This window comes from Astatotilapia calliptera, chromosome 12, assembly GCF_964374335.1.
Source record: "Astatotilapia calliptera chromosome 12, fAstCal68.1, whole genome shotgun sequence".
In the NCBI taxonomy this organism is placed as follows: Eukaryota; Metazoa; Chordata; class Actinopteri; order Cichliformes; family Cichlidae; genus Astatotilapia; species Astatotilapia calliptera.
Genome location: NC_137433.1, coordinates 19,850,866 through 19,873,241, shown reverse-complemented (window position 1 = coordinate 19,873,241; position 22,376 = coordinate 19,850,866). Strand labels below are relative to the sequence as shown.

The 22,376-nt window shown below is 40.9% G+C and overlaps 1 pseudogene; it reads right to left on the bottom strand.

Annotated features, from left to right (window-relative positions):
- Positions 1-19,484: 19,484 nt before the first annotated feature.
- LOC145432372 (uncharacterized) lies at positions 19,485-21,653 on the bottom strand (annotated as a pseudogene).
- Between the last annotated feature and the right edge of the window lie 723 nt (positions 21,654-22,376).

Below are 22,376 nucleotides of genomic sequence, written 5' to 3'. Positions count from 1 at the left end.
CTCATTGAGTAACGTAACGGAATACGTTACAGAATACATTTTGGGGCATGTATTCTGTATTCTGTAACGGAATACATTTTAAAAGTAACCTTCCCAACACTGACCGTCATATTTACATTATTTGTACGGTACGAATGATTCGCTTTGGTACCTGGTCAAACTTAAGCTCTCCTTAGTATGGCTGGCTCCGTTTCTCCAACAGCGCACTCACAGGTAGCTAGTGATGGGTCGTTCGCGAACGAAATGGCTCTTAGAGCCGACTCTTTGACGTGAACGACACGAGCCGACTCCTTATCGCGAGCCGTCACGTGGGTTTTTTTTTCTTTCTTTCTGTCACCCTCTCTCTCTCTCTCTCTCTCGTACTTTTTTTCGCTTCACTCTGCACGCGAGCCTTGTGCTTTACGCTGGGCAGAGGGGGGAGGGGCGGTAGTTACACTCAGTAGCACAGGAACAGAGCCAGAGGGAGAGAAAGAGAGCCAGGGACAACAACGTCACATTAGAAAGGTATAGTAATCATCCAGAACTATTTTCAGTTGCAGATGATAAAGGATTCAGAAAGTTTATTCATGCAGGCCCATATGACAGAGAATATGCATGTTCTTTATGTTTTCATATTTTAATTTATATTTAATTGTGTTGTGGTTTGCAGTGTTTTGTGTTGTTTTCACTTTAAATTTGTAAAAGGGAAAAGCTGAAAATTTAAATAGTTAAAAGTTGAAATGTGAATAGTTGATTTTTGTATTATATGATTTATTTATTACATTTTATGTGGAGTGAATAAATAAAAGTATATTTACGGTGGCCCCTACAGACAAAGCACATACAAACTTCAAATCACGTACAAACTCAGAAGCACATAAAAACTCAGAAGCACATAAAAACTCAAAACATGTACAAAAGACAACAGAAGTGCTCCAGGATGCTAGGCGCAGTGTTGAGCTTTTGTTATCTTGTGGCTACACAAGCCAGCAAGTACCAACGACCGGATTTGGTGTGTGGTAGTAACAGGTAAATGAACTTTTTTTTTTAAATTATTTGAATATATATGAGTGCTTGTGTATAAATACACAAACAATACACACAGGGCCGGCCCGTGGCATAGGCCGTATAGGCAAATGCTAAGGGCGCCGTCCATCAGGGGGCGCCACGCCAGTGCCACAAATGTTGAAAGAAAAAAAAGTTGGTACTATTATTTCTAAATACAAAAAATAATCCCACGTTAATTAAAATGCAAAGTAAAGCTTATTTAATAGAAATATTATTTGTTACAACATTACACTACACTGCTGATGTAGGGGGGCGCCACCTAAAATCTTGCCTAGGGCGCCAGATTGGTTAGGGCCGTTTCTGAATACACATATGCTTTCATGCTTTCAATTGTGTAATTTAAGTGATCTAGTAGCTCTGCTTTGGAAGTTCAGTTCATGCTAGAAATGTGTATTGGAGTTTGTACGTGTTTTGTCTCTAGGGGCCACCGCATATATTTATATATAAACATATATAAATAAAACCACTTTTTTTACGTTAGTAATTCCTTTTGTGCGTAATTTTATATTATTGTTAATAATAAATTAATTAAAGCAACAAAACAACCTGAAGAGCCGGTTCGGAGCCAAAAGAGCCGGCTCTTTTTAGTGAGCCGAACCGAAAGACCGGCTCTCTAAAAAGAGCCGGAAATCCCATCACTACAGGTAGCAGCTGCCCCGCCCCCTCGCTCAGTCACTTAGTGCCTGAGCTCGGATCATACCAATATCAGGGGGGATTCACGCACAGACGTAAATTCCCACAGTGTGCACTATGTGCTTCGAATATTATGTGTGCTTTTTGTTTTATACAGTTGTCAGCCAGGCATCTAACTATGAAAAAATTACACTCCAAAAGACCCCGGGCTTCTGACAAAACAACCCGGGCTTAAGCCCAGTAAGCCACCCCCACGCTCCGCCCCTGCTGTACAATGAACTGATGACTCCTACGCACGTGGAATTATTCTACAACGCGCATGCGCATGCATGCAAATTAATGTGATGTAATGCTACTCTTAGTTGTATTGGATCACCCCTGATAGGAAGCGAACAGCGCGCCATTCAGACCACGCTACTGTGAGCTTATAAAAAACCATTTAAAGAATAATATACCAGCAGAGGGTAGCGACAGACAGACTGCATTTGCGCAGAAAATGATTGGTAAGTCTCACATTTAAACTTCACATTTAAACTTCATCATGAGAAAAGCTTTAACTCCAACCGTGTGCCTTATTGTGCCTCATTAACTTTAACATTATTTTAAACGAATGTGGTGTGAAGTCACTAGATTTTCAAACATTATCTACTTTTTATCTAACACATTAATTGGGAAACTCCCTCAGGGGTTTTTACTGGGAACTGCACGTGAATTTTGCAGTGAGCGGGGCCAGGTGTCCTCGTGTTCCTTCTGGCTGTTTACTTGGGGGGTGTGAACCACGTTACAAACATGTTACATAGCCCTCGTTAGATGATTCACACAATGCTAAATAACTGTTAAATATGTGCTTGAACATATTTAAGTAAATAGCCACAGTCAGTGGTGGTCCTAGCCTGTTTGGGCGAACACTCCCTCTGCCCCCCCCCCGCCACACACACACACACACACACACACACACACACACACACACACAAAACATATTAAGGATAAAACCTCTGTTGGAACCATACTGAATTTCACCAGAGAAACACACACACATGCGCACACACACACATATGAAGAGAGAGAGAGTATGCATAGTATGCAAACGGCTACCAAGCAGCCATCATAATTCGTCATACAATGAGAACAGGACAAATCAACAACTGACAATGACTAATTAATATTAAAATCTGTAACATAATGTATTGTTTGGAGTTTAGTCTGTTACTGTTACTATTTTACCATTTCTTCTTGGAGCAACTGTAACCCACATACTTTCCTTAGGGATTAATAAAGGATTCTGGTTCTGATTCTGATTGTTTCAGGATAACCTGCCATTATCCAATGACACATCTGCTTACCTGTATCTTTTGCTCGTTTCTCCTCCTCTTCTTTTCTCTTTTTTGTAAACTGAGCACCTGATGGCTTTGAACTTTTCTAGTCCATCTTCCATCGGTTTTAATTTTGGACTCCAGTATGAACACAAATCCCCCAACCCAAGGATCACCACAACATAACCTAATAGACCTACACCTTAGTTCACAGATTCGCTTTGTCTACGGTCCTGGGATTTCGCACAACCCAGGATCCAAATCATGAATACATAATGGACTTGGATTTACAACATTATGAATGAAATTGCTCTATTTGGAAGCAGCTGGCCCCCCTCCCTTTTCGACAGATTGTGTGTGAGACTTTAAATCATCAAACTGTAAATTATAAGTTTTAAATTGTTATTGATCCCTTTACCCCCAGTCCTAAAGTGTATATTTATTTTCTTACTCTTCTTATATTTATTGTTTGTTTACTTACACTGCTGGAGCCTCGTCGTCTTGTCTCTCTATATACTGGACTGTATGTAGCGGAGATGACAATAAAGTTTACTTTGACTTCAGCAGCGAGCAGGCGCACCGAGGGCTCTCGCGCTCACTTTTCGCGTATAGATTTTCGAAAAAACATTGGTGCAAATTATAAGTCTGTATCATAATGTCTGGTGTTTTCGTGTTTGTTGGTTGTTTTTATTTTGTTTTATTTTGCGAGTTGGTTATTAGATGCTGCTCCAGCCAGCCAGAGAATCCCCCGCCGCCCCACCCTTTGGGGTGTTTTGTTTTTCTGTTGTATTGTTTTGCACCTTAAGCCCCTTTGGCATTAGTACCTACTCGGGTTAGATTGCCATGGTTTTCAGGGTTTTCCATCAGGTCGTAGTACCTGGTGCCAAGTACTTTTTTAGTACCTACTCCGCTGGGGTTTCGAGCAGTCCGAGACTACTGCATGCCACCGATTGACTGGTCAGTTGTGTCACTCGATGAGTCATGAGAGCGTAATGTAAACCATATTTGTAAACTGGCAACGAGGGAAATGACTACAGAAAGCAACGCCGTGGTTCCCGAGTCTGACAAAAAACCACACACTGAGCAGCAAGTATATTGTCGCCTCAATGTCCACCTTTGTTGCATACTAATTATATGACAGGACACTCAGCCTCATTGATATAACGACTACCTCGCATATTAGGTGGTACTTGATTGTAATGGAAAACGAGTCAAGGCAGGTCGTACTGCCTCAAGTTGCATCAAGGCAATCTGAGTATGTAATAATGGAAAAGGGGCTTTAAAGTTGGCTTTTATTATTGACCAAATGTAATCACAGTGATTTTCACCTGGCAAACAGTGGCTAGAACTTAATGAATATATATTCATTTTAGGCAATGTGTTTTTCAATAGAACAATTTACTTGTTAATTGCTTGCCATCTTAAGTAGAACTGCAACATCATATATGATAGCAAGCTTTTTGGAGGGGGGGTCGCCCCAAACTATTCCAGGTTAGACTTTGTAATGTGCAGGAGTGTTGCTTTTATCTTGTGAAAATGTTGACTTTACTAATAACATTTCAAATATTTTTCTTTTTTTCTTTAGTGCTCATATTTAAAATATTGTTAACAGACACTTTAAAATAAGACATTTAATTAATTAGCCTATTTGTAGTTTGTGTGTATGTGTTCTCTTCATGTAGTTATGAGCGGTGTGTGTGATTTGGTAGTTGTCATGGAAGTGTTTTAGGACTACATATAAAATCTTGTTTAAGGCCACCAAAATCGTAGGGCCGGCCCTGGTCAGCACCCCTCATCAAAGAGCATTCAGCTTAGATCGTATTCTTTATCTTGACAGAGGTTTTGTTGTTCGTCATCGCTGGACTCTTTCCTCCGTGCTCTTCCCTCACATCAGGTCAGAAATCTCTCCCATTGTTTACAATTTTATCATAATAAATGTTTACATTACTAAAAACTCATTTGTGATGTTTTATGGATAAACTGTGTGGTGTTATAGGTGGAAATGGTGTGCGAGGATTTTACTGCGAGACTGAAGGCTGTGTCAATGATGTAAAGCGTGTTTTCTGTGACGACGTGGAGCTCCTGGGTAACAAAGAGATTTCAAATTGTTCCCACGGTCCGCTTCCACCCAATACCATCTGCCAACACAGAGGCCGCTTGTTCGTCTCCACCTCCTTAAAGTCCTGTGAATTTGAAGGTGTCACAGGATATGTAGAGACCAAAAATTGTACAGGTATTTTCATGCAAACATATTCATTCTTTTCTCCCATCTTGCTCTTTCTTCTCTTGCCAATTCCATTTTAGTTTGTGAGATGCTGCTGCAGCTGACAGGGGCTGTTTGACACTTTTGAAAATGGCCCATGCATGTGTTAGTAATTTCCCGTATACGTATATGTATATGTATATGTCAGTCATGACTCATAAAAATGACCTGAAAAAGTTCCCATATATCATTTGGAAACCACTCTGTCTTATCTACGTGGGATCTCTGAGCTCTCTGCACCTCTGATGCTTAGTCAGATCCAAACTACCTGGTACCTTTTTGATATCCAGTAACTGATGCTGTTCTTGCTATTAACCATCTTTCTCTTGTTTCTCAATTAGACTGCTCTTTTTTAAATAGAGGTAAGATTTGTTTTTTTAGGTACACATTTCACCAGTTTCTGATTTTGTTAACTACTAAATTAAGTTTATCCCTTTCCATCCAGCTACCACACCGGCAGTCACCCCAAGCACTGTGGAAACATCTTCGCAGCCCAATTCCAAACTTCCAGGCGTTGTAATCACAGTAGTCTGTAAGTGTGGATACACAGTTAGTTACCATACTTACTGCCTACATGTTTTTTGAGTATAGCTTCTGCTACTAACACAGCTTGTTTTCACTATGCAAATTTAATCTAAACTATAACCTATTTTACTTTTTTGTTTTTGAAGCATTTTCTATAGGTGTGGTACTGCTGTTAGTGGTACTGCTGTTAGTGGGTTTCTTTTACAGAAAAGCAAAAAATCAGCAACAACAAAGGTAACTAAAATTAAAAAATAACTTGAAGTATTTGATAAAAGTATCCAAATTTAAAATAATGTTTTGTATCTTTAGACAGACTCAAACCAGTCCTGGGTTGCAGAATGACAGCTCTTTAGTCTAATGCCTTGGACCTAACATCATACTCCTGGTTTGAGGCCAGGGCATGCCTCCACTATGGGTCCTTCCTGCTACCCAAGCCTACTGTGAGGGACAACTGTAGCCATGCCGGCTCGGATGTCGTCTGCACGAGGTGTTGAAGAACCAGAAGAGTTTTCATAAGCAGATAGCATCATTCTGATGCTTGCACTATTGGCTAGTACTTAAATAGGGCTTTTCCAAGTGATGGCAACATCAAGAAGAAGGAATGCTTAATAGCAGAATAAGCTGTTTAGTACTACCTGAAAGGATTTGAGGAGTTTTTCATGTGGGAAACCCAAAAATGTATTTTCCTCACAAATGTGGCACATTTATGTGGAAATACACAGGCTTTCCAACAGTGAAGTACAGAGTGGGGCATTTATATGGCTACACCGTAATAACATGGGAATGGTTGGTGAGCAAATTTCAATGCAAGACACCCTTCAAGACCACCCATCTCCCATGCTACAGTTAGCAAACTGCTTGCTAAGTTTCATGAAACTGGTTCAGTGTTGGATTTGACAAAATGTGAACGCAAGAAAACTGTCACTAATGAAGAAACATCAGTGGCTGTCCTAGCTTCATTCAGCAAGAGCCCACAGCGTAGCACTCGCCGCATGTCACTGGAGAGTGGCATTAGTCGTAACTTTATTCTTTCATGAGTTATTTACAAGTTTCTGACCACTTATAAAATGTGTTCAATGTGCTGCCCATTGTGTTGTATTGTCAATGCAACCCCCTTCTCCCACTCTTCACACACTGATAGCAACACCGCAGGAGAAATGCCAGCACAGGCATCCGGTATCCGTAGTTTCAGGTGCTGCACATCTCGTATCTTCACACCATAGACAATTGCCTTCAGATGACCCCAAAGATAAAAGTCTAAGGGGGTCAGATCGGGAGACCTTGGGGGCCATTCAAATGGCCCACGACGACCAATCCACTTTCCAGGAAACTGTTCATCTAGGAATGCTCGGACCTGGCACCCATAATGTGGTGGTGCACCATCTTGCTGGAAAAACTCAGGGAACATGCCAGCTTCAGTGCAATTTCAAATATCCAGTGGCCTTGAGGTTTCCATTGATGAAGAATGGACCCACTATCGTGTACCCCATATACTAGGGGTGCAATGATACACAAAATTCACGGTTTGATTTGGTTCGATACTTTGGTGTCACGGTTAGATATTTTTTTGATACAAAAAAATGTTCATGCCTTTTTAATTTGTCATTTATTAAAATTATAAATATATATTTTAACTCAAAAGTACAGTTTTTAAATTTAATGTTGCTGAAACAACAAAATAATAAAAAAAAATAAATCTATCTGATCGAGAAATCACTCATCTTTGGAAAAGAGAGTTTATTATAGAGAAATGGCTCTTTCCAAAATAAAAGCTATACTATACGCTTCTTCTGGGCTATATTCTCAGCAGCATATTAAACATATCAGGTCCCCATAAGGAGAATCATGTGCTAACGGCTGTCTAAATAACGCGGGTAAAGTTTGCAGCATGCGTGCTTGTTGTTTTTGTCTGCTTCCACTTATCTTTGCACTAGGATGATGTTGGCGTAAATGTGCAGTCATATTTGTTGTGTTCCCACTAGTGCTGTCAGTGTTAATCTCGTTAAAATGACATTAACGCCATAACGCGGCAAATCTCTGTTAACGAGTTACCACGGATCGCCCCGTGCGTGGGGCGAACTATCTGGCCATAGTTTGAAACGCCAGATCTGAATGAGGGTGGGGGAGGTTCAATTTTGGGTAGCGTTGAGGCAGTTGCCATGTTGCAACGAGCTTAGCTTCTGACTTGTTAGCTTGTGCTGCGCTCAGTGGACAGTGCAGCCTAGGCGGAGTACTCGAACGCAGATCCACTGAGCGCTCAACACAGACAGCATCGTCAGAAGAAAAGTTGATAAAATAAATAAAAAAATTTGTATTGTTCGATACATATGTGTACCGAATCGAAAGCACTGTATCGAACGGTTCAATATCGATACGAGTATTGTTGCACCCCTACCATATACCACACCAAACCATCACTTTTCTTGGTCCAACAGTCTTGGAGGGATCCATCCAATGTGGGGTAGTGTCAGACCAATAGCGGTGGTTTTGTTTGTTAACTTCACCATTCACATAAAAGTTTGCCTCATCACTGAACAAAATCTTCTGCATGAACTGAGGGACCTGTTCCAATTTTTGTTTTGCCCATTCTGCAAATTCTGTGCGCCGATCTGGGTCATCCTCATTGAGATGCTGCAGTAGCTGGAGTTTGTAAGGGTGTCATTTGTGAGTAGCTAATATCTGCCGAAGGGATGTTCGACTAATGCCACTCTCCAGTGACATGCGGCGAGTGCTACGCTGTGGGCTCTTGTTGAATGAAGCTAGGACAGCCACTGATGTTTCTTCATTAGTGACAGTTTTCTTGCGTCCACATTTTGTCAAATCCAACACTGAACCAGTTTCACGAAACTTAGCAAGCAGTTTGCTAACTGTAGCATGGGAGATGGGTGGTCTCGAAGGGTGTCTTGCATTGAAATTTGCTGCAATGACTTGGTTACTGCGTTCACCAGATATCAACACAATCCTTAAAATTGTTTATTTATTCTTCTTATTATTATGTTCTCTATGAGATTGGCTGTCAGGGCTCATTTGTGCCCCTTTACATACTTTTTTTTTTAAAGCCAGTGGTGTAATGAATGAGAAGCAGGGAGGGAAGTTATATTAGATTTTTTTTAAAAAAGGGATGTAGTCTGTATTTACAGCTATGTGCAGTAAACTTTGTTATTAGAGACAAGGAGACTAGTTATTTCTGAACATGTGTAAGGCTGTTAAACAGTAATTATTTTGGCCTTTTCTGAGAAGAAAACAGTTCTTTATAGCACCTAAAAATATCACTACAGAAATATGCATTGGTGGATTTCTTTACAGAGAAGTGGGTGGAAATTCTTTCTGAATGTTGTGTGCAAACTTGTGCTTTTCAGCAATGATTCCTCCATTATGTATCACATCAGTGGTTGCAAACTTTTTTTTGCTAGTTTGGGCACAAACACATCCTTCAACCACACACACCCATAATTCTTTTTCAAACTCCATTGCAGTTTATTTCACACCTCAAACCTTTTGTAAACAATGAAACACTTAAAAGTAAAATGCAATAAATTACAGGTTGCAATAAAATAAACCACTAAACAAACCATCTTTATGGTGAAATTATTTTACGTATAGTTGTTGTTGTTGTTGTTTTTACTGTGTAAGAATATTCAACCCTGCTATCAATACATTTTTCAAAAAATGTTTCTCTGTGAAAAATGAGTAAAAACATAAACAACTGTGGGATACTGTTTGTCAGTGATTTGAACTGGGAAAACAAATTGTGGCAGGATCAGCCTGATATTATTTGTATCCCACTGTAACTTTACTGTTACAGTAATCGGCAACCTTCCGATTACTGTTCGCCTTGTAATCGGAAGGTTGCCGGTTCGAGCCCCAGCTTGGACAGTCTCGGTCGTTGTGTCCTTGGGCAAGACACTTCACCCGTTGCCTACTGGTGGTGGTCAGAGGGCCCGGTGGCGCCAGTGTCCGGCAGCCTTGCCTCTGTCAGTGCGCCCCAGGGTGGCTGTGGCTACAATGTAGCTTGCCATCACCAGTGTGTGAATGTGTGTGTGAATGGGTGGATGACTGGATATGTAAAGCGCTTTGGGGTCCTTAGGGACTAGTAAAAGCGCTATATAAATACAGGCCATTTACCATTTAAACTGAACTGAACCTTTGAAGGGCTGATTTTGTGACAGAGGGGATTTTACGATAGGGTATGACATGGGAAAACTTGAGGTGGTAAACACTGTATTCAATTTGAGCTTGTCCAAGTGGTTTGTTTGTACTGTCAGTATGTGATTGAGATATTTTACTTTAGTATAGTATAATATCATGTTTTTATCACTGTGTAAAATCAAATATTGTATTATATTTATTGAGTACAGTGGTAATTACTTTGGAATTGATCATTTCCAAAGTAAAAAATACGTCCTTGATGTAACATTTCCAAGAAATGTCAGCATGTCAAATGAGTCAGCAGGCAATCAGGCTGGCTGGCTGACATTTGCATGCCTTCCGTACCTCAAGAAACATATTATTCATACAGGCCTTCTGATATCAAGCTTTCAAATTGTGAAAACATGTTCCCTATCTCCCCCTAGATGAGTGGGCCAATCTTTATGAAACTTTGCATAAACACTGTCTTGCAAACCAAGTGACAACATTTATATGGCTTATACAATATTTTATACAAATCCTACAATGTATACATACTCCATACTTCAGTGATGTGCACCTGTGACACAAGACTGAGAGCCTGCATTTCTATTCGTTGCAGGCTAAGACTCTTCTGAGCGTTCATATTTGCTTTCATCTGAAAGACAAATTCATGGCAACCACTGCTAGTGTGTTACTGGTCTTACTCTTTATTACATATTTGAAAAAGCAGTGTCTACAAAAAAACGAAAAATGCAGATGGGAAACTACATACCTGTTTTGAGAACTCCATTATGAGTGGTGAGAATGAAGATTCGGGACTTGCAGCTGTAGTATTAGTAACAGTAACCGGCATGACTCATTCGAACTGTTTGTCTCAGAGGAAAAAACTGCACACGTTTACTACTGGAAACAGCAGTTTCACAAGAGTTCAAATTCAAATTTTTATTTGTCACGTACACAGTCATACACAGTACGATATGTAGTGAAATGCTTGGACAACTGCTCGTGACCTAAAGAAAACAAAAAAGGAAAAAGCTATGAATAAGATAGGAAATAAATATGAAAAATTAAAAAGGGTAAATTTAACTAGGAAGGAATAAAATATAAATTAAGGTTAAAAATGAAATAACTGTACAACACACTGGGAAAGAATAAGATAAAATATATAAATTAAATTGAAAATAAAATAACTGTACAACAAAATACACAATATAGAACTATATAAGAATGTATGAACAAAATACACAAGAAGTATAAATAAATATATACACAATAACAGCAGCAGTGATTTAAGTGATGAAGTGAAAACAATGTCCAGAATGTCCAGTGTGTGTGTAAGAACTATATGTGTGGGTCAGTACTGTGTGGTGGTGTGATTGAGAGACCGTATCGCCTGCGGGAAGAAGCTCCTCCTCAGTCTCTCTGTGTTGGTCTTCAGGGAGCGGAATCGCTTTCCTGACCTCAGCAGAGAGAACAGTCTGTTGTTGGGATGGCTGAGGTCCTTCACGATCTTCCTGGCCTTGGTCCAGCACCGCCTGCTGTAGATTGAGTGCAGGTCAGGGAGCTCGGAGCGGATGGTGCGCTCAGCTGATCGCACAACCCTCTGTAGAGCTCGTCTGTCCTGCATGGTGCTGTTCCCGAACCAGGTTAAGATGTTTCCCGTCAGGATGCTCTCTATGGTGCACGAGTAAAAGTTCCTGAGCACCTTGGAGGGCAGTTGGAAGTCTCTCAAGCGTCTGAGGTGGTAGAGACGCTGTCGGGCCTTTTTCACCATGGTGTTGATGTGACAGGACCATGACAGGTCCTGCGTGATGTGAACTCCGAGGTATTTGAAGCTGTCCACTCTCTCCACTGGGCACTCGTTGATGACGGGGGTCTGGTAGTTCCTCTCCTGCTTAGTGCTGAAGTCCACTATCAGCTCCTTTGTCTTACTGACGTTTAGAAGGAGGTTGTTCCTCTGGCACCAGTTCTCCAGATTCCTAATCTCCTTCAGGTAGGCCGTCTCGTTGTTATCAGAGATCAGGCCCACCACGACGGTGTCGTCAGCAAACTTGATGATGGTGGTGGAGCTGGTAGTGGCCACGCAGTCATATGTGTACAAAGAGTACAGCAGGGGGTTCAGAACACACCCCTGGGGGGCTCCAGTGCTGAGAGTGGTGGAGGCTGAGACATGTCCGCCCATCCTTACTGCCTGTGGTCTGCCAGTTAGGAAGTTGGAGATCCACTGACACATAGATGAGCTGAGTCCCAGATGCTCCAGCTTGGTGGTGAGTGTGGAGGGAATTATGGTATTAAATGCAGAGCTGTAGTCTATGAAGAGCATTTTAACATAATTCCCCCTTCTAGTGTCCAAGTGAGTGAGTGATGTGTGGAGGAGATGAGAGATGGCATCGTCTGTGGAACGATTTGGACGGTAAGCGAACTGTAGTGGGTCCAGTGTGTCTGGTAGTGAAGAAATGATGAAGTCTCTGACCAGGCGTTCAAAGCACTTCATCACTACTGAGGTGAGGGCTACAGGGCGATAGTCATTGAGAGAAGCAGGGTGGGGTTTCTTCGGGACAGGAACAATGATGGACTCTTTGAAGCATGTGGGGATCACCGACTGAGATAAAGAGATGTTGAATATCTCAGTGAACACAGGAGCTAGCTGGTGTGCGCAGTTGTTTTCAATGTCAATTTTATTGACTCGTGATAAGAATTTAAATCTAAAGCACCTTTTAACGCTTAGTAACTTTTGTTTGTAATAAATAAAACAGAAATACTAGTAAACACGAACCAAGAAGAAAACAGACTAATAAACATTAATACACAATCAAAACACTGGGTCACAGACCCAGGACCGTCACAGTTTCAGTGAGCATGGTGTGACTGTGCACCTAAGAGATTCACATCTCTGGAATTTTTGTATCTTTAGATGCACTCAAGCTGGTTCTGGGTTGAAAAATGACAGTACTACATCTAAGCCTGACCACAGAAATGAACTGGTCAGCAGAGGGCGTGCTCGTGCCACTTTCCGTGCTCGCTTGAGTCCCGTGGCGCACTGAATGGCATGGCTGTAAAGAGGCAGGGCTGGGAGGCAGAGACACACCACGCAGGTCTCCTCGCAGGGCTGGACTGGTAATCTGGCACATTGGACATTAGCTGTGGAGAAATGCAGGAGAGAGAGCAGTGCCAACAACAGAGCGAAGAAGAGGAAGGTGAAATTAATCAGGAAGGGAGAGATGCAAGGATTCAGGTAAAATGAAGGGCTACTTTGACCATGATGCACTGCTAGTTTTAATTGTCGCATGCGGTATTACCGTCCGTGCAACTAAGATCCCCTAACCCAGCAACTGTACCGACGTGATTTTTAAAATTAAATATATACAAAATATACACACAGTGAGTAAAATAAGTATTGAACAAGTCACCAATTTTAAAGGGAAATATGTTTCTAAAGTTGCTGTTGACACGAAATTCTCACCAGATGTCAGTGACAACCTGTCCACTCCAAACATGCAAAGAAGTCAAACCATAGATGTCCATAAATTATGTGTAATAATGAGAAATGACACTGGTGAGAAGCTAGTCATATGCATTGCACAGATGTGATTTTGGCCCATTCTTTAACACAAACAGTCCTTAAATCCTGAAGGTCCTGTGCTCCCCTTCTATTGTCCTTTCCACAGATTTTCAATTGGTTTCAGGTGATTGGCTGGGCCATTCTGGCAGCTTTATTTTCTTTCTCTGAAACCAATTGAGAGTTTCCTTGGCAGTGTGTTTGGGATTGTTGTGTTACTGAAACATCCACTCTTGTTTCATCTTCATTATCCTGGTAGATGGCAGCAGATTCTTTTTAATCAAGAATGTTTCTGTACATTTTTCCATTCATCAGTGATGCTTCATGTAACTGAATGAAGCAGTTACATGAAGCGTGCCGGGTTATATGTTGAAAAACAGCTCAATACCGTGATCTTCCCATCTCTAAACATCACTTAGTATGGAATTTTTGGAGTGATATGCAGCACCTTTTGACCTCCAAACACTGTGTGTATTATGGCATCCAAAGAGTTTAATTTTCTCATCTGACCAGACTATATTCTCCCAGTATTTCACAGGCTTGTCTAAATGTTTTTCAGCAAACTTTGAATGTGCTTCAACATGCTTTTTTCTTCAGCAATGGCGTCTTCAGCGTGCATACAGGCCATGGCATTTGAGTAAATACTTCTTTTCCAGGTCTTTCTGCAGCTCTCCAGAAGTGGTCTTTGGCTCTTGGACAACTGTTCTGATAATTCTTATTAGTCCTCTGTCTCAAATCATGTGAGGAGCACCTGTTTGTGACCAGTTTATGGTGAAAATTAGAAATTCTTTTGTAACCAGTGCCATCAGTATGTTTTGCTGGTCCTGTGTGAGCTCATTGAGTTTATCCATCATAAGATGTACTTGTGTAACACCTTGGTAATAAGACATCTTGTGTGTAGGCCTTCAGTTGGGACTGAACCATCTGATATTAATTTGCACTAGGTGGCAGGATTGCTTCCAATTACTGATAGGTTTCAGCTGTTGTCATGACTTTCCATGCCTTTTGCACCTCCTTTTCTTCATGTGTTCAATATTTTTTACTGTGTCATTTCTCACTATTACACATAATTTATGGTTTGATCTCTATGCATGTGTGGATTGGAGCAGTTGTTACCAACATCTGGTGAGAATTTCATGTCAACAGCACCTTTAACTTATTTAAAACCTATTTACTTAGAAAATTGGTGAGCTGTTCAATACTTATTTTACCCGCTGTACATATATTGAGTGATCATGAGTCACCTGCACAAAAAATGCCAGGGTTGATTTTTTTTTCCGTCCCAGTCCTGTCTCAGCTGCTTGGCAGAGAAGGAGGCAGTTCACAGCCAGCCTGCGGTGGAAATAATCACTATGTTTCCCACTGTAAACTGCAGTTTGTTATCAGTTGTTGATTGCATTGAAGAGAAAGGCATACTGTGAGGAGTACACCAGCCTGTTAGAGGCGAATATTTCTTCTTGTATATTTTTATAACTGTTACACCGTGACCTGGCCTTGCACATTTACAAAGAAACAGGCAGTTTGATGGGAAATGAGGCCAACATTATTAGATGTTTTGTAAGTGAGGGTGGAGCAAGAAAAGCTTGCTTCAAAACATGATGACAGTTAATGGGCAAAGTGACCTTTTTAACTCCCCGTGTGTATGTTTTGAGTGCAGATTGAGCTACAATTAGATTTCCACATACAGTGATGTGAAAAAATGTTTGCCCCCTTCCTGATTTCCTAGTGTTTTGCACAGGTTTGTCACACTGTAATGTTTCAGATCATCAAACAATTTTTAATATTAGACAAAGACAACCTGAGTAAATACAAAATGCAGTTTTTAAATTATGATTTAATTAATGGAAAGCTTATCCAAACCTACTTACCTTGTGTGAAAAAGTAATTGCCCCTCTTGTTAAATCACAACTTAACTGTGATTAACCACATTTTTTGGAAAGGAGAGTTTAGTTTTACAAAACACACTCACTCATCTAAAAGGGAAGCAGGGTAAGAGATATCAAAAAGCAACACAACATACCAAGATCCAAAGAAACACCTAAGAAACAAAGTCACTGACAGTTATCAGTCTGCAAAGGGTTACAAACCCATTTCTAATGCTTTAGGACTTCAGTGAACCGCAGTGAAAGCCATTCAACACAAACTGAGAAAACTCGGAACAGTGGTAAACCTTCCCAGGAGTTACGGGCCTACCAAAATTACTACAAGGAGGTCATCCAGGAGGTCAAACCCACAACTACATTAAAGAACTGCAGGCTTTCCCTCAGGTGGGACATCAGGAGATTTGGCTGTTTTTAAATTTCATCCTTAACTAAACTGAATCTTGTTATTCAGGTAAGTGCTGCATTACATTTCACTGTGCTACTTTGTATATTTTTATAACTGTTACTCTGTGACCCTGGCCTTGCACATTTACAGGGAAACAGGCAGTTTGATGGGAAATGAGGTAAGCATGTGTAACTGGGGATGGAGCAAGAAAGGGTTGGTTCAAAACATGATGACAAGTAATGGGTAAAGTGAACTTTTTAACTTCCAGTGTGTTTTTTCAGTCCACAGTAAGCGCAATTTCATTTCCTCTTATGTCTGTCAATATCTGTCTGCGTGCTGGCCCGAGCCTCAAGATCTGTCACATTCTCACTACTCTTTTCAGTGAGGTGCTACATTTCTCTGCTGGCAGGCTTCTTACAAACATCTCCTTTCGTCCTAATAGATCTGCACACCAAAGAATCCACTGAGATGTGAAGCCATTACACAAGCGACAACCTGTGTAGGCTACTCAGTGTCTAGTTAGGGTTCCAAGGCAAGCTCCCAGCAACAGTGAACAAACTGGATTTACTACTTTGCTACCAGTCAGTCAGTCAGTCAGTAAGTCTGTTGATTTACTACTAGTCAGTTGTGGTTCTCTGGAGTACCCGCAGGGGAAACTCCAGTTTATACACCATAAACAGAATTTCCACTTTTATTATGCTGTTGTCAAATACAGATTACTCGAAAGATTTAGAAAACAAGAGAAAAAGAAAGGAATTATATGCCTAGTTAATTTCCTACAAGTTGGTATCACTGAAAATAGGTACATATGAAAATCAAATAAGTTTTTAAAATCCATTGTAATCAATTTTAGTTGATTGATTGATTGACTGGAAGTCTCAACCACTGCTGTAATGTTTCTCAGCAGAGCTGAGCAGAAGAAATTATTACCAACATAGGACAGCCTTGCCAGGGAGGGCCACTGGGGGGGTGCCAGCAAATTTGGTGGGTGGCCAGTGCCCCCCTTGACCGGTCCATGAGGCTCTGGAAAGTGGCGGGGGCCCCAAACAAGCCGTGTGACAAGTGTGACAAATTAGTACAATTTGTACGGGATGGAGAAGGCTGTTTTTTCCTTGGACTCTGTAGACAGGGGAATCTGCCAGTAGCCCTTAGTTAAATCAAGTGCCGTGAAAAAGTGAGCAGTGCCTTCATCTCTGACTGAACTGCAAATACAGTTCCCTGTAAAGCTTTATGGGAGACTGAGGTTGTGCATCAATCAGAAATTGCTAGAACATTTTGAATCCGAATGTCATGGTCGTTATGACAATTTTATTTAGATACCACAAACACACACAAATCAATAATCATTTCTTGAATATGATCGAGACTACTGTATTAATATATCACAGACATCCTCAAAAATGTACTTAATCAATCTTTCTCTGTTGTCCAGAAATGCAAACGTCATCGCAGGGACTTGATTGTGAATCATGAGATGTGCCGACAATCAATTTGGCGCACTCATAAAACACGAGAAGGCCCATTTCATATTACTCTGGGGCCATCCAAAATCTAAATCCTGGCACCCCGTCTGTCAGTAGGTGATTCATATTAGGCTTTCCAATGACATAAATAATTCGTAAGCTTGGTTAGGTTGATAAAATGTAATGTTATATTAGAAATTATAAAATTATACTATTTGAATTTGATGGTGGAGGCTTCTTCCCAAAGCCTCCACCCCTATCTTTTCATAAGCACACCATTTGAACAACTCCAATAATAACTATGAAAACACCTTGGTTAATGATAGTTCTCTCTTAAATGTAACAGTTCTTAGTAGTTACTCAGCTTTTAACCCAATGTTAATTTCTGTGATGCTGTCATTCTGCCCTGCTCACAGTGCCACAGAAATCTGTAAAACATGGTTGTCATTAGTTTTCACAGCTGGCGTTAGAGACATCCTGATGTCCAGGTGGAGGTCAGCAGCCAAGCCAATCTCAGAAGCCTCCTGAGAAAGAGCCGTCATTGATTATGATGTTGATGTATAAAAAAGCATGAAACAAAAAAAACTAAAAAGTTAAAAAGAAGTTTTAAAAAACTCACAAAAACTGTATGTACTAATATGATGCACTAGGCATTAAGGGGTTACTAAGAGGAACGAAGTAGTCACTATTCTGTTCATCTGGACGTAGCGTTTTGTGGGAGAAACGTTTCGTCACTCATCCAAGTGACTTCTTCAGTCTCAGCGGACTGCAAGTTTCCCCAATCTTATAAACAGTACATTTGCATAATGACTGAAACCAGCCAGCTGAAGGAACAATGGGCTGGGAGGTCAGTTCTTTAATCTTAATTATGCAAATTCTCATGACCATTGATCATCAACCACTGACCAAAACCCACTGATCAAAGACCATTGATCAGTGGCCATGAGTACCATTCACAGAGAGTTAGAGAATGGCTGCAATCACAGCATTGTAAGATGGCGAAAGATGTACCCTTAGGCCCCCTCTTCGATTCAGAGATGGTCTTTCCCTTTTCACGTAAATGGCCTCCTTGACTCCGCGCTCAAACCAGCGTTCCTCCCTGTCCAGGATGTGTACATCCTCATCCTTGAAAGAGTGTCCACTGGCCTGTAGGTGTAAATAGACTGCAAAGTCCTGGCCTGATGAGGTGGCTCTTCTGTGTTGTGCCATCCGCTTCGCCAGAGGTTGTTTGGTTTCCCCGATGTATAAATCCTGGCAATCCTCCTGGCACTTAACAGCATACACTATGTTACTCTGTTTGTGTCAGGGGACCCGATCCTTGGCGTGGACCAATTTTTGGCGCAGCGTGTTTTGGGGTTTAAAAGCCACAGAGACCCGGTGTTTAGAAAAAATGGGTCTCAACTGCTCCGATACTCCTGACCAGTGTTGGTCAAGTTACTTGAAAAAAGTAATCAGTAACTAATTACTGATTACTTCCCCAAAAAAGTAATCCCGTTACTTTACTGATTACTTATTTTCTAAAGTAATTAATTACTTAGTTACTTAGTTACTTTTTAAAAACACGATTTACAACCTGAAGAGGTGATAAAGTGATAGATCTTTCAGCCCAATTCTACTTTTTCTATACAATCCATCATACAAAATGTAATCAAATGGAAAAATCTCTTTTTTTTAACTTGTTTTATCAGTTTTAATCTTTTAACTTTATGCATCAAGTAAAAATTTAATTATATGCAACATTCTCTGAGTTGAATAAATTAGTTTAACATTTAAACCTATTTTCTACACATTCCAGCACATAAAATAAAATATTTTTTGTGTTTACACTCACTCTTTCAAATACACATGGCCCCAGCCACCCTGGGGCGCACTGCCTCTGTCAGTGCGCCCCAGGGTGGCTGTGGCTACATTGTAGCTTGCCATCACCAGTGTGTGAATGTGTGTGTGAATGGGTGGATGACAGGTTGTGTAAAGCGCTTTGGGGTCCTTAGGGACTAGAAAAACGCTATACAAATACAGGCCATTTACCATTTAACATTTAAAACACAGCAGAAAATAAATAAAGTCAAAGACTCAGCGGTCCTGTTGCTCTATTTTCACCTGTAAAGCAGGACTGCTGTAGGCGGGGGTTTACCCTGGTGCAGGTGTGCTGCGGTCAGTTGAAGAATCCGTGACTTTCTCTGTGAGTTTCCCATTACATCGTTGCGCACTTGGTGCTTGCTTGGAAGTTTAGGGTTTTTTTCGCTGTAAAAAGAAGTTTTCTTCCCACACATGATGGACGCTAATGTTTTTGTCACTTTTTATGGAATCAAACTCAAAGTAAGGTCAGTACTTCCACGCTTTAAACGCTGCACGCTCATACTCTCTCCCACAATCGATATGTGATCCATTGTTGATCTGCACACAGCTGTTGTCACTAACGGCGCACTCGCTTACGTCACTGTCGTGAGACATTCTCGCAAAAAATCACGGTTTTAGTAACGCAGCGTTCCTACGGGAAAGTAACGGTAATCTAATTATCGTTTTTGCAATAGTAATCCCTTACTTTACTCGTTACTTGAAAAAAGTAATCAGATTACAGTAACGCGTTACTTGTAACGCGTTACTGCCCATCTCTGCTCCTGACATATATGGGATCACTACAGGTTTTCGCTTGGGCAGCGGTTGTCCTTCTCTCCTGGATCGTGTGGAGCTTTCTCTAGGTGCCTTTCCAGCTAGAGAAAGGCCTTTTTCTAGCTGGAAAGCTAGAGCTAGAGAATGTGGTTATCCAGCTGGGGTAACCACATTCACTCAGGGCCTTCTTGATGTGCTGTTCTTCTGCCTCCCTGGCCGCTGTGTCAGTGGGGATGGTGTACGCTCTGTGTTGTAGCGTCCTGATGACACCCAGTTTGTGCTCCAGTGGATGATGAGAGTCAAACCTTAGATACTGATCCGTATGTGTAGGTTTACGGTACACGTCAGCTTTTAGATGTCCCCTATTACTGATGGAAATCTCACAGTCTAAGAAGGAAGGCTAACCTGCCACTTTTCATATCCACCCTGGTGAATTTGATGTGTCTGTCCACCGAGTTAATGTGATCCGTGAAATGTAGTACGTCCTGAGATTTGATTTTTACCCAGGTGTCATCCACATATCTGAACCAATGGCTTGGTGGTGTTTCAGGGTAGGATAGCAAAGCCCTCTTTTCCACTTCTTCCATGTACAAATTGGCCACGATGGGTGAAACTGGGGGGCCCATGGCACACCCATGTTTCTGCCTGTAGAACTGACCCTTGTATGTGAAGTAGGTGGAATGAAGACATAGCTCCAAAAGCAAACATACTTGGTGGATGCTGAGAGTGGTCCTGTTGCTGAGGTTGGGGTCATCCTGTAATCTCTTACGGACTACCTCCAACGCTTCCGTGACTGGGATGCATGTGAAGAGAGATGTAACGTCATATTAGACCATGGTTTAATCTGCCTCCATAATGACATCTCTCACCTTCTCAACAAAATCCAGGGTGTTCTGGATGTGGTGTTCAGAGCTGCCCACCAGCGGGTTGAGGATCGAAGCCAGAAACTTGGAGATGTTATAGGTGACAGAGTTGATCATGCAGACAATCGGTCTTAAAGGTATAGGGTGCCTGTTTATGTATTTTCGGTAAACCATATAGACTTGGTGTAGACTCCCCTGGGTATAGCCTGTGGGGTATGAGGTCCGGTCACTAGCCTCGTCTTGTTCTAACTGCTTCAGACAGTCTAGCACCTTCTTCCTGTAGCCACTTCCTGGGTATCATTTCAGGGGCTCATAAGTATTTCCATCACTGAGTAGTGACAAAATTTTCTCATGATAGTCTTTCTGGTTTAGCAATACTGTGCACATACCCTTGTCTGCCGGAAGGATGATAATGTTGTTGTCATCACTAAGTGATGTGAGTGCCTTCCTCTCCTCCATGGTGATGTTGGATGCTGGGGGCTTTGCATTGCTGAGACAGGGCGAAACTTTCGTCCGTAGTTGCTCTGCTTCCACTTCTGCAATATTGTTGTTACGAATTGCTGTTTCTGTGGCTGTGATCAGCTCCACTAGCGGGATTTGTCTCGGTGTGACAGCAAAATGTAACCCTTTAGCAAGGATGTTTTTCTCTGTTTGGGTGAGCTGTCTGTCAGACAAATTCTTCACCCACTTGTCCACATCCTCGGTGGACAGAAAGATTGGGGAAACTTGCAGTGAGCTGAGACTGAAGAAGTCACTTGGATGAGTGACGAAACGTTTCTCTCACAAAACGCTACGTCCAGATGAACAGAATCAACTTTTGGAGATTTACTTTCCTGGATGATTGAGAATGCATCAAGACGAAGTAGTCATTAATTATTTTTAAAGACTTTATGGAAAAATAAATAATTTTTCCTGACTGACTGCCTTTGGATCCCCACACCCATCAGCTAATGGGTGCAGATAATGTACCTGCATGCTTGACTTCACTAAACCTTTAGAATGTGCATTATATTGAAGTATTAAAGGAAGACTGTGCAATAGTATTTTCTCCCTGACTGGTTTGGATGGTAAAAATCTAGTTTCAAAATATGTAAGCATGCTTCCTCAACAAGTGTAAAAAAAAATGTCTAAATTGTGTGGAAGTGCTTGCTTGTATCTTGTTCTTGTGTAAACTGTGGACATTATTTAATTGCAGCACATAGACTTTTTTAACTCCCACCTTCAAGCCTCATTGAGTAACCATGCAAGTACACCAGAAAGCTAACAAATAAAGCTAATGATGTTACTCTGATCTGTGTTTGTAATTTACAAACTATTCAGACTTTGGTCTTTGTATATATATATATATATATATATATATATATATATATATATATATATATATATATATATATGTATATATATATATATATAATTGAACAGTTTTATCAATTGATAGTTCACTGCAATCAAGCAGTCATCTCAAATGAAATGAGTGAATTGCATTTTGAAATGGGAATGTTTAATGTAGAGTTATATCATTTGGAACATGAATAACACACTGTTCCCATTCGTGCTTCACAAAGTCAAGGTGTGCTGCTAACAGAGGCTATGTCTACACTAATACGGATAAATTTGAAAAATGTTTTTTGTTTTGTTTTTTTTGTCTAAAATCGCCCCGTGTCCACACTATCGCTTTCAGTCGTTTTCATCCACACT